The 12237-nt window shown below is 43.5% G+C and overlaps 1 protein-coding gene across 10 annotated transcripts in view; it reads left to right on the top strand.

The window, feature by feature from the left end:
• Positions 1-12237, top strand: part of ST6GALNAC6 (ST6 N-acetylgalactosaminide alpha-2,6-sialyltransferase 6) — a 67062-nt gene that overhangs the window by 36229 nt on the left and 18596 nt on the right. For 2 of the 10 annotated variants that reach the window (XM_061604437.1, XM_061604436.1), the window contains exon 2: positions 8210-8269. The exons of 7 other annotated variants lie outside the window; for them this stretch is intronic. The gene's annotated coding sequence lies outside the window, so the exon portion shown is untranslated. Of the gene's footprint in view, positions 1-4633; positions 4744-8209; positions 8270-12237 lie in introns of all 10 variants that reach the window. One more of the 10 variants, XM_061604435.1, reaches the window with a different exon arrangement.

Here is a 12237-nt window from a genome sequence, read left to right as displayed (position 1 = left end):
TCTCAAGATTTGTAGCTGAATCAAATTCTCTTATTACAACATTAACACAATTCTTTATTAAAAAAGATTTTTTTACAAAAGAAGGTATAGAAACTTCAAACAAAGTGACCCAAGCATCTCAGACAACACGTAAGGATCTTTGTCACCCAGTGGAGAAAAGGAAGAAGAAGAGGAATCATACCTCCATTCAAACTAGGAAATCTAAAAACTTGAAAACCTTGAAAACCCGATCAAAATGTCATATGAATTTTAAAAAGCTGCTTAAATTAGCAGACTCCTCAAATTCCAAAAACACTAACCCGAAGAAGGAGAAAAAAAGAAAAGGGAAAAATAAAAAAAAGCCCAGAAGATCTAAGAAGGTTAAGGTTAACACCCCGATACCTGCTGTGCAACTTTCTATGACAGACCCGGCTACCACTAATGAGGATGAGGTAGCCCATTCATGCCCAGAGACTATGTCACATATTGAAGAAATGAAGCCTGTTGACAATAAAGTTCAACCCAATCAATGTCATAAATCCTGGAATTTGGTTCTCAATTCGGATAAAATAGTAATACAGAACTTTCCGAAACCTATTGGTTTTTTAACACAACGAGAACGTAGAACTCATCTATGGCATATAATAGAAAACATAATCCCCGGATTACTCAAGAAAGAGGATATTGTTCGGATTCAGTATCTTTTTTATAATTATACAAAGGCCAGAGCTATGGTTACCCTCTGTAGTAAAAACCTTGTAAAAACCATATACAGAAACAGAAGAATTTTCTCAAACCACGATTTATGAATATCAAGAGTGTTTGAGAACATGGCTCCTCCCGTGAGTCTTATTTCATCTCAACTTAAATCAACGAAATCTCTTTCTCCAAGGATGCAGGTCCATACTTCCTCAAAAGAATTTGAGAGGCAGGAGCCGGTTCTGTCACCTACCAATGAGTCTAAAACATCTCATATAAATCCCTCTGATCTTAACACTTTGCATTGCCCAGAGACTGATATTAACCAAGCGGATTTCGACTTTATACCAGAAGAATATCATCTTCTGGAGACTTATGCACAATTATCGGTAGAGGCCCAATTGGAAATCACCAACAGATTTGAAAATTTGCTGAATGAGTTAAAAAAAAAGACAAAGATCTTGGACACAGAAGAGTTACTATCGGATAGATCATTCACTGCTGATCCTTGGGATATATCTAACCACTTGACAATCGACCTATACAAAACAGACTCTGACAGTCTTTCTAATAGCCATTTAAAGGGTTTCTTCCACCAAACACCCTTAGCTCCCACACAATCTAACTGCTCTAATCTTTCGGCACCCGTCAGCTATCCACCACAACGTATGACGAATTTTGACCTCTATCATCAACTTGGGAGAAGTGAAGACACAAACTCCAATCATTCTTTGGCCGTCTGACAAAGAACTGTGCCTAACTCCTCCCAATTGAAGTTTGCTTCGTGGAATGTGGCGGGTTGGAAATCTAAGGCTGATGACCTCAACATTAAGAAACTTTTAACCCAATTTGATATTATTTTCCTACAGGAAACCTGGCTAGTTGGGGATTTGACTTTAGACGGTTATTCAGCATATCATATGGATGCTACCCCTAGCACAAGGGGTGGCCGCCCGAAAGGTGGCATTTGCACACTTATAAATACAACACTTAAGACTGTTTTTATTAAGACGGATTCATTACCTGAACTGGCAGTTGCTTCAATTTTAAAATTTGCACATTCCTCATTATTATTGGTTAATGTCTATTTACCTCCCAGTCGTGACAAGAATACTGTCACAAAGAAAATTGAGCTACTCGAGAATTATATAGCCAATTAATTTTTTTCCCATCCTGAATCTATGATCATTCTAGCCGGCGACTTCAATGCGAGAATAGGCTCATCAGACGAATCTCTATACAATAAATATCAAATGGTATCATGCCCTCCAGATCCTATGCCCAATATTCCTCCCAGACAATCACAAGACAAAGGCATGAATTATGCAGGGCTTCTCCTAATGCAGCTAGCAGCTAAGTCAAATTTAATATTATTAAATGGACGCACCAATGGTGATATGAAAGGTGAACTCACCTTTCTATCGCCTAGAGGAGCGTCCTCGATTGACTTAATTTTCATCTCTTTTGAATTATTTCAGTGGGTGGTAAATTGTAAAATTATAAATCGATTAGAAAGTGATCATTCTTTAATACCCACAATTCTCTGCCCTGATGAGTATTTCTTACATCTAACGAGACAGACTCTCACAGCAGAAGAAATGATTATACGCCCAGGCAGGATTAAATGGGCTCCCAAAATTGAAAATGAAATAACTATTAGATTAAATTCAACTGAATGTCAACGTATTAAGGACCAAATCATGTTTTCATCCCAGTCAGATGATCTTTTCCAATACTTCCAACAATTAACATCTATGCTTCAAATAACTTTGTCAGTTAACCTCAGGAAAAAATCAGCTTGCATAGTTTATAAATCTAAATCCTGGTTTGACCAAGAATGTGTTATAAATAAAAAACAACTCATAGCTATACATCAGATATATAAACTAACATGATCTTCAGAATCTTTACAAAATTATCACACAGCGAGAAAACAATTTAAGAAATTAATAAGAAAAAAGAAGACCCTAGAACAAAGAGATAGTTGGCAACGGCTATTACAAGCCTCCAAATTAATAAATTCTTCTACTTTTTGGCATCTTATAGCGCATCATTGGCCAAAGCCTTATGTCAAACCGGACTGCTTTATTTCTTCAAGTGTTTGGGAAAATTTCTTTGGAAAATTATATCAAATAGGATATGACTCAGAGGGTACGTCTTTCTGCCAGCCAAATGAAATTCCAAGTTGGCCTCCAGTTTCTATTGATGAAATTTGTGAGCTTATAGCAGAGTTAAAATCAAACAAAGCACCTGGCCCTGATAATATTCCGTCTGAAATATTTAAATCAAATGCAGACTGGTGGGCTCCAGTGCTTGCAGTCCTTTTTTCACATATTGATGCATCTATGCAGATCCCCAATGACTGGAGATCAGCAATCATTATTCCTATTCACAAAAAAGGCTCTCATTCTGACCCAGCCAACTATAGGCCTATTAGCTTGCTTAATATAATTAGCAAGCTTTATGCGGCCCATCTGCATAGGAAGCTTATTATGTGGATAGACCAAAATGATATTCTAGCACAAGAGCAAGCAGGTTTCCATAAGGGATGTTCTACAACGGACCATGCCCTTGTATTGCACCATCTGTTATCAAAATACACCACCAGACAAGGTAATGCTCTATACGTGGCGTTTATAGATCTAAAGATGGCATTTGACTGTATCCAGAACAAGACTTTGGGAAAAATTGTACAATTTAGGTATAGACAGACGTCTGTTAGCCTTAATTAGAGGTCTGTATGAAAATACATCTTTCCAAGTTAGATGCACCAATATGGGTCACCTTTCAAACCCTATTTACACCTTTAAAGGGGTTAAACAGGGATGTCCTTTAGCGCCCCTGTTATTTGATATTTATATCAATGATGTGGTAACTAAATTAGCTCCCATTCTATCTCATTCTCCAAGGTTAGCAGGTGTTCCGCGTTTTATGCTCTTATATGTGGACGACATTGCTTTAATGTCAATGTTAAAGAGCCTATTATCTGCTCTAGCCTCCTTCTGTGCAGCGGAATTCTTAACTATAAATTACTCAAAAACTAAGGTCATGGTTTTCTCCAAAAAGAGACCAAAACATCTTTGGCGCATCAATGGTCAAATAATAGAGCAGGTAAAGAGCTTTAAATATTTGGGCCTAACTTTTCAATCTTCAGGATCTTTCAAATTACAGACTAACGCAGCGGCCCTAAATGCAAAAATATCAATGAAGGCCTTATTGACCTTCTTTTACCAGCAAGGCGGCCAATCTTTTCCATCAGCGGTTAAAATATTTTTGGCAAAAATTATTCCGCAACTCCTTTATGGATCCCAAATTACTATCTCTGAGAAATTTATGGTTTTAGAATCCATGCAAAACATCTTTATGAGAGCTACTCTTGCTGTTTCGACTTATATTCCCAGTTTTATCTTGAGGTTAGAAACAGGACTTCAATCTATAGAATCACGTATCTGGGTTCTTAAAATAAATGCCTGGTTAAAAATGATTTTTGATCCAAAAGGCCTTTCTCCTCTGATTTTAGTCGACGATTTTAAATCAATATGGGAAATGCAAATTTTAGATAAAATAGCTAAACTGGGCTTCTCTAAGCCAATAATTCTAGAAATGGGCTGGGATTCAGCTCGAGCAGCCTTTTGCCAACGTATCAAGGATATTGATTTTCAACACCATTTGATGTTAGTAAGAAAACATAGATACAATCCTAGATATTTCTCTCCCATGCCCTATTTAGGTGACTTAACACTTCCTAAGTATCGAAGGGCTTTTACTTTGGCAAGAATGAACACTCTCCCCTCTGCCCTCTTGGAGGGCAAGTTTAATAAAATTTCTTACAACGAGAGAAAGTGCCCTTGTGGTGAGGGAGAAATTGAAACCAACGTGCATGTTTTATTGAGATGCCCTTTTTATTATGGCTTAAGGCAACAGCTAATTTTCCCTATTTTAATTCCTTTTCCAGGTAGACCAGAATTTTTTTATATTGATTATCTGCTGGGAGATCACTCACCTCAGGTCACGTTTAAAGTTGCTAAATATATCGTGGCTTCTGTTCCTCGCAGGAAAGCTCAGGTTAAGGTTCTCTGAATTCTAACTTTTTAAAAAAAATTTTTTTTGAGCCATATGTAGTTGTATTTATATATATCTGGTCTATGACTGAAATAAATTATTATTATTATTATTATTATTATTATTTTACTCTGCTCATCTCAGCCCCTATCACTCCCTTTACCACTCTGATCTGTAGCTTTTGATCTGCTTCCCAGGGGAGGGCGGTTGGGGAGGGGCTGTAGGTCAGTGGTAGAGCATCTGCTTTGCACGCAGAAGGTCCCAGGTTCAATTCCCAAGTGGCATCTCCAGGAGAGACTAGGAGAGAATCCTGCTTGAAACCCTGGAGAGCTGCTGCCAGTCAGTGTAGACAATACTGAGCTGCATGGACCAGTGGTCTGACTCAGTATAAGGTAACTTCCTATGGTCCTAAATGACTCAACCAGGAGATGGAGAATTTTTATCCAAGCTCTGGGGAAGGGAACGGTCCAGCCATTAGGCAGAGTGAAGCAGCTGCCTCAGGCAGCCAATGTTTGAGGAGGGTGGACATCCAGTGCCTAAGTGGATAGGGCTGTATGTGCTGTGTGATCCACCCTGTACCCTATAAGCCATGGCTGGGAAGCCTTTTTCAGCCCAAGGGCCACATTCCCTTCTGAGGGCCACAGCCCTGCATCTCCCCAGCCCCCAGGAGCGATGTCATTTTCCAGAGTGTGGGGGTAGGTGATGGACCAGATCCTCCTTGCACTGGGAAGTGAATGAGACAATAATAAAGCTGTCACGTTTTTCTCTTGGTTGTAGCAGATTAGCTTCCTATGTTCCAATCGGTTAAAAAAAATCAGTATGCGGCTGTTTCCCCCAGCTTCTTCCTGGCAAGTGACCCATGAGGAAATCAAGTTACAAAAGTTAATCATACGTAGCGATCCTGTCCTTGGGCAGGACCCAGTCAGTGCGTGACGGTCAGGGCCAGATTTTCCATCCGCTCCTGTTCTGTGTGTTGTTTATAGAGCCTGCTGGTCCCCCCCCCTTTCTGTGTCAATTAGAGTATTTTTCCAATCACTGAGTACAGTGTGGGGAGATTCTCCAATTAGGGTATTAAAAAATTTTCAAGTATCTGTGATGCGTGACAGTTCAGAAGAGACGTCAGCTGCCACCTCCATCTCGGAAAGTAAGGAAGAGATAAAGTTTTCCTTTTTCTGGGGCTGACCTTAACAGTTGGACGAGTTATTGCAGGAGAAGGGCAGTCCTTTGGGGTGCCCCAGTAAGAAGCTGTTTGGGACTTTATAGCAGGGGTGGGGAGCCTCAGGCCTGGGGGTCAAATGGGGCCCTCCAGACCTCTACATCTGGCCCTCGGGGCTCTCCCCAGGCTGCCCCCTCCTTCTCCACACACCCCCTCCCAGGTGGCACCCCTTACCAGCCCTGCTCTGCACCCCCTTTGAATGCTTTTGCCTGGCTGGAACGTCTCCTTGAACTCTGCTCATGCTTCTTGCTTGTCTGGCTGGAGGACAGAGAGGGGTGTGTGAGTATGTGTGGAAATGAGCCGACTGGACAAAAGCCAAATGCACCGCTCACTTTTGCCTCTGGCCCCACCCACCACTGGCATGTGGCCCCTGGAATGTTGCTCATAACAGAAAGTGGCCCTCAGTCTGCAAAAGGTTCAACACCGTTGTTTTCCTGGTTAAAACCAGCACTTTTAACTGTGCTTGGAAACACACTGGTATTCAGTGCAGCTGTTTCAGAACGGGCATCCTAGGCTCCAGTTGACCAGTCAGGGTCGGTGTAAGGAGCAGATCCTGTTGAGCACCCACCACAGACCACACCCCTGCAGGGGAGCCACTGTCGGTCCCCAGCGCCTCCTGATCCTGTCCTGCTTCTTTGCATGCTTGCAGTGAGAAGAAGGAGACAGAGCGGCAACCTCCGCTTCCTCTTTTCAGCCCAAGGGCCTCATTCCCTTCTGGGCAACCTTTCAGGGGCCACGTGGGCAGGGCCAGAAGTAAGAGTGGGCAGAGCAACGAATGGAAATGTGACCTTTGTCCAACAGGCAACTTTCTTCACGCACTCCTCCCTCTCCTCCATCCAGGAAGCAGGAGGCATGTCAGAGTCATCTTCCGGACATCTTCTGGCCTGGCAAAACCTCTCGAGGAGGATGCAAGGAGAGGGGGAGGGTCCTGGGGAGGGTCCTGGGGAGAGGCAGTCTGACTGGGAGGGGGGTTGCATGGGAAGAGTTCCAAGGGCCAGACAGAGTGGTCTGTAGGGCCACATTTGCCCCACAGTTGTGAGGCTCCCTCTTCCTCTTTATGTCTACATCAAGAAGGTCCAGGGCTTCGCTCTGTCTAAAAAGCCCCTCTGCCAGTCCCAGCTATGTGAGTCCTGGCTGTGGCTACATAGTGGTGTTGCACTCTGCACATGCTCAGACTCCATTTCCTTATTAGTACTTCACAACTTTCCAGCGCTTAACCCTAGCACGGGAGTGGGGGACTTTTTTCAGCCGGAGGGCCATGCTGTCTCCTCGGTGAGTTTCCAGAGGCCACATGCCAGTTGGGGGTGGGGCCAGAAGCAAAAGTGGGTGGAGAATGAATGGAAATTTGACCTTTGTGCGATAGGCTAGTTTCTACACCAACTCACACACACACTCCCCTCTGCCCTCCCATCCAGGCCAGCGAGAGGCATTATTAGACTAAATTATTAGAGAGGCATTATTAGACTAAATTTTATATGTATAGTACTGTATTGTATTGTCTAATGTTTGAGAGGTCTATCGACCGTAACAATAAATTCATTCATTCACTATTAGAGTTCAAGGACTCGTTCCGGTCATGCAGAAACGAGACCAAAAAACCGCACGGACGGAGCAAGCAAAGCAGGGCCAGACATGGGCAGGGGGGGCTGGTCCATGAGGGCGAATGGGGCTCTGCCCCACCAGCCTCAGGGTGCCCTCAGCCAGCCCCCACTTGCCTGCCTTCTACCTGCGTGCAGCCCAGGGAGTGGTCCTGGCTGTCAGCTTCTTCCTCCTTAGTCCCGGTGTTGCCTCTGGTAGAACAGAGCAGGGGGGACTAAGCTAGCGTGAGTTGGCTCTGCCTGGCTGAGCCAGGCGTTGGCCTTCCTGCCTTCTGCCCTACCGGTCCCCATGGGCACCAGCCAGCACTGGCCATGGGTGTGGCTGGTGAGGTGGCCTAGAATAGGGATGATCCCGAGGGCCAAATAGAACGGCTTGGAGGGCTGCATTCGGCCCCCAGACCTGAGGTTCCTCACCCCCACCCTAGCACAAAGTACACCCTGTCCCACCCCCCTGTGCATTGACGTGACCCCACCCCTTTGGGGAACCTTGTACGCTAGCAACAGTGCTTGCTTTTTCATCCAGCTTTGTCATAGAACTGAGCAGAAGGTTTTATATGAATAATATGTGGTTTACATGACAGCCCGGCCGTTCCAGTCTACCAGGTATAGCTGGGTTTTTGGTTTTTTTTAAGGATTTTGTGTCCAATCCCTTTAGGTACCTTCGGCTGACTAACACTGTGGGTTAAACATTGATGTGCTTGCGGACTTTGATCAGGTAGCTATATCAGACTGCATTTCTCAATGGTTTATTATGGGCATCTGGATGCTCCCTTCACTGTGGAAGATTTTTTTTAAAAAAGTTTTAAACCCGTGGCTTCCAAACTTTGTTTCTCCCGCAGACTACTTGAAAATTGCAGAGGGGTCTTGGCAAACCATTTAGTGATTTTTCTGCCTGCTGCAACAACTGCAGTGTGCTGTGCTAGATGCAGTATGATTTTTAATTGTATTTTGAATTGCTTCTTTTATCATAGAATAGTAGAGTAGGATGGTGCCTAGAAGGCCATCAAATCCAACCCCCGGCTCAATGCAGGCATCCAAATTAAAGCATACCTGACAGGTGGCTGTCCAGCCGCCTCTTGAATGCCTTGAAGAGGCCCCCCCACCCAGGTCATTGGTTCCATTGTGATACAGCTCTAACAGTTAGGAAGTTTTTCCTGATGTTCAGCTGAAATCTGGCTTCCTGTAACTTGCACCCGTTATTCCATGTCCTGCACTCTGGGATGATCATAGAATCATAGAGTTGGAAGGGGCCTATAAGCCCAATGAGTCCAACCCCCTGCCCAATGCAGGAATCCAAATTAAAGCATACGATCCAAATTAAAGCCTATAAGAAGATAACAGATCCTGACCTTCCTTAGTGTGACAACCTTTCAAGTACTTAAGAAGTGCTCTCATATCTCCCCTCAGTCTTCTCTAACAGTTAGGAAGTTTTTTCCTGATGTTCAGTCGAAATCTGGCTTCCTGCAACTTGAGCCCATTATTCCGTGTCCTGCACTCTGGGACGATCGAGAAGAGATCCCAGCCTTCCTCTGTGTGATAGCCTTTCATGTACTTGAAGAGTGCTATCATATCTCCCTTCAGTCTTCTCTTCTCCAGACTAAGCATGCCCAGTTCTTTCAGTCTCTCCTCACAGGCTTTGTTTCCAGTCCCCTGATCATCCTTGTTGCCCTCCTCTGAACCTGTTCCAGTTTGTATGAATCCTCCTTAAAGTGCGGTGTCCAGAACTGGACGCGGTACTCGAGATGAGGCCTAACCAGGCCTTTTATATTCTATGGAATTCAAATTGTAACACAATCAAATACAATATGAGAAATAATCAAAATACAATCATAAATCAATATGCGTATGTAATGCAATGAATGTGTCTGTTCTGTTAAACCTCTTCATTCTAGCCTCCCATGAACTTCACTGCTAATCGTCTTCACTCCTTTCATATGCCTGCCTACCGTGGTCACGTCCAGTCTGCAGAGCTTGGAAAAGTTACTTTTTTGAACTACAACTCCCATCAGCCCAATCCAGTGGCCATGCTGGCTGGGGCTGATGGGAGTTGTAGTTCAAAAAAGTAACTTTTCCAAGCTCAGCCAGTCTGCCCCGCTCACTTTTTGGGCAGACCACCAGGTTCTAAGAACAAGAAGGCAGCTGCTGTGCCCACCCTTTCCACTTGCTGCTCCTGCTGGTCATCAGAGACACATTGCTGACCTGCTGAATGAACCACAGCAGACCACAGTTTGGGAACCCTTGATTTAAAATAGTTATCCAGAGTTGCACAGAATGCCTTTCCAGAAGATTGTGTGTACTGTTCATCCTTAAAAAGCCATTGCTGAATTGTTGTGTGGGGATTAAGGATGTGCTAAAATTGTGCCCAATTTGGATTGGGTACCGAATTTTTGATTAATTCGCTTATTCTCTATCGTTGTGGATCAGATTTTTATATAGTGATTTTCTATGGCTGTTTTCGGAAATTGATTTTTTTTAAAGCCTCTAAAACATCAATATTTCCTTTTAAAATATTGATATTAATATCAATATTTGGGGGGAAGGGGAAAACGGATCTGTACAAGCAGAGGCCAGTGGACAAAGAATGAACGGCCTGTCGATGGAATGCTTTTGAAGTAGCACCAGCCAGCAGATCCCATCCTTAGCGGGAATCCAACAGTCTTTCATCAAGCATAGCACTTCCGGTCATGGGGTCAAACACAGATCATTCATCGCAGATGGTCACTTACTCATTTCCCCCAGAAGGGGGAAATGCATTGTCAAAAAGAGGACGTCGATTTGCATAAAATTAAAGGCAGACACACATTTAGAAATGATGACCGTGTCCAAAGTGTCCAAAATGATCAAGGGGATGGAGTGACTCTTCTGTGAGGACAGGTTGCAGCATTTGGGGCTTTTTAGTTTTGAGAAAAGGCGAGTAAGAGGTGACATGATGTAAATGTATAAAATTATGTGTGACATGGAGAAATCAGAGAAGTTTTTCTCCCTCTCTCATAACAGTAGAACTCGTGGAAATCCAATGAAGCTGAATGTTGGAAGACTCAAACACAAGTACTTCTGTACACACACGCAGTTAAACTATGGAATTTACCCCCACAAGAGGCAGTGATGGCCACCAAGTTGGATATCTTTAAAGAGATAGACCAGCGTTACCCAACCTTTTTCGGCCCAACGCCCCTTTGCAAAATCTTTTTGTGCCCAACGCCCCCCCTCAGATTAAGTATATGCCAATGCTTCCTATTCTTCCCTTAAAATATGAGTAATGCATAAAAGGTATTTTCAATTATTATTACTGATCGTTTTTATCGTGCCTTTTTATTGCACTTAGATCACACATTGAATTCTTAGTATGATTTATTAATATACATGCATAAGCAAAAACTAATTAAGTTCACACAGTATGAACCAATAGAATACACTGTGTTACTTAACAACAAACTCATTCAGTTTACCGTTATTGTTTCGTTAAACAAGTTCATTTAAACATCACAGAAACAATGGGTAGCGAGTGTGTCCCATTCCTGAAGAAAACCAGCGAATAACTGACTGTCCGCATCACCCGTTTGCACACGGCACTCATCCATTGGAAGAATGCGCCCTCCACCAATACACCCAGTTTATCAAACACTCTCTCGTGATTGGTTCCAACATCCCCCAAGACAGCATCGGAACATTACCTAGTGCCAGGGCGTGGCTAATCTCCCCATTCCTTGATATGACACTGGCCACTATTCAGAATTTCTTTACTAAAGAGCACATGCTATTTATAGTGCTATTTCCATGAATTGAGACTATTAAATACATTCTAACTGGGGACAAAACAGTTTAAAAATGAATGATTTGTGTATTAAATAAAATTAAACTTACATGCTTCAACTGTCGCATCAGACCGCCAAATGTCAACGCCCCCCCTAATGAACCCAAGCACCCCCCTAAAGTTTGTAGTCATGCCAACACCCCCTTGAAAGGCTGTAACGCCCCCCAGGGGGGCGCTACCGCCCACGTTGGGAATCTCTGAGATAGACAGATACAGGGAGATGGCTAAGGCTGTCAGTGGCTACTAACTATGTTCTACTGCCACTGTTGGAGGCCGTTTGCCTCTGAATATCAGTTGCTATCACCAAGTGCTGCTGCACTCAGTTCTTGCTTGTGGGTTTTCCCTTGGGACGCCTGGTTGGCTACTATGAGACCAGGATGCTGGACTAGTTGGGCCTTTGGGTTGATCCAGCAGGGCTCTCTTTGGGAGGGAGGGTGGGATATATATTTTAAAATAAATAAATAAAATGCATCTTGCTTGCTGGGGTGGAAGATGTACTGTACAAAGCAAGGGTCAGAACTGTCACTCTGCTCACTTTCGTATCTGGCCCTGCCCATCACTGGCATGTGGCCCTTGCAAGGTTTTCCCATGAGGAAATGCTGCCCTTGGGCAGAGAAAGGTTCCCTACTCCTGAGAGAGGCAGCTGGCTGCCTTCTATAAAGTAGAACACATAGCCAGCCTTGTGCAGGTGGAAATGAGTGGTATGCGGAAATTTGTCCTTGCAGTGGGGATGGGGGGGTTGGATCCTCTTTTATAGGCAAACCTACCTAGTTCCCACTTTCCAGATAATATGCGAATCGAAACATGTGGCATAGTTGTTTGGCTTCTCTTGGCATATCTTGAGATCTGAGGTAGAAAAAAAGTGGATG

Source organism: Rhineura floridana, chromosome 20 (assembly GCF_030035675.1).
Source record: "Rhineura floridana isolate rRhiFlo1 chromosome 20, rRhiFlo1.hap2, whole genome shotgun sequence".
Lineage (NCBI taxonomy): Eukaryota > Metazoa > Chordata > Lepidosauria > Squamata > Rhineuridae > Rhineura > Rhineura floridana.
Note: the sequence above shows the minus strand (reverse complement) of the source record. Positions and strands in the feature narration are given on the sequence as shown.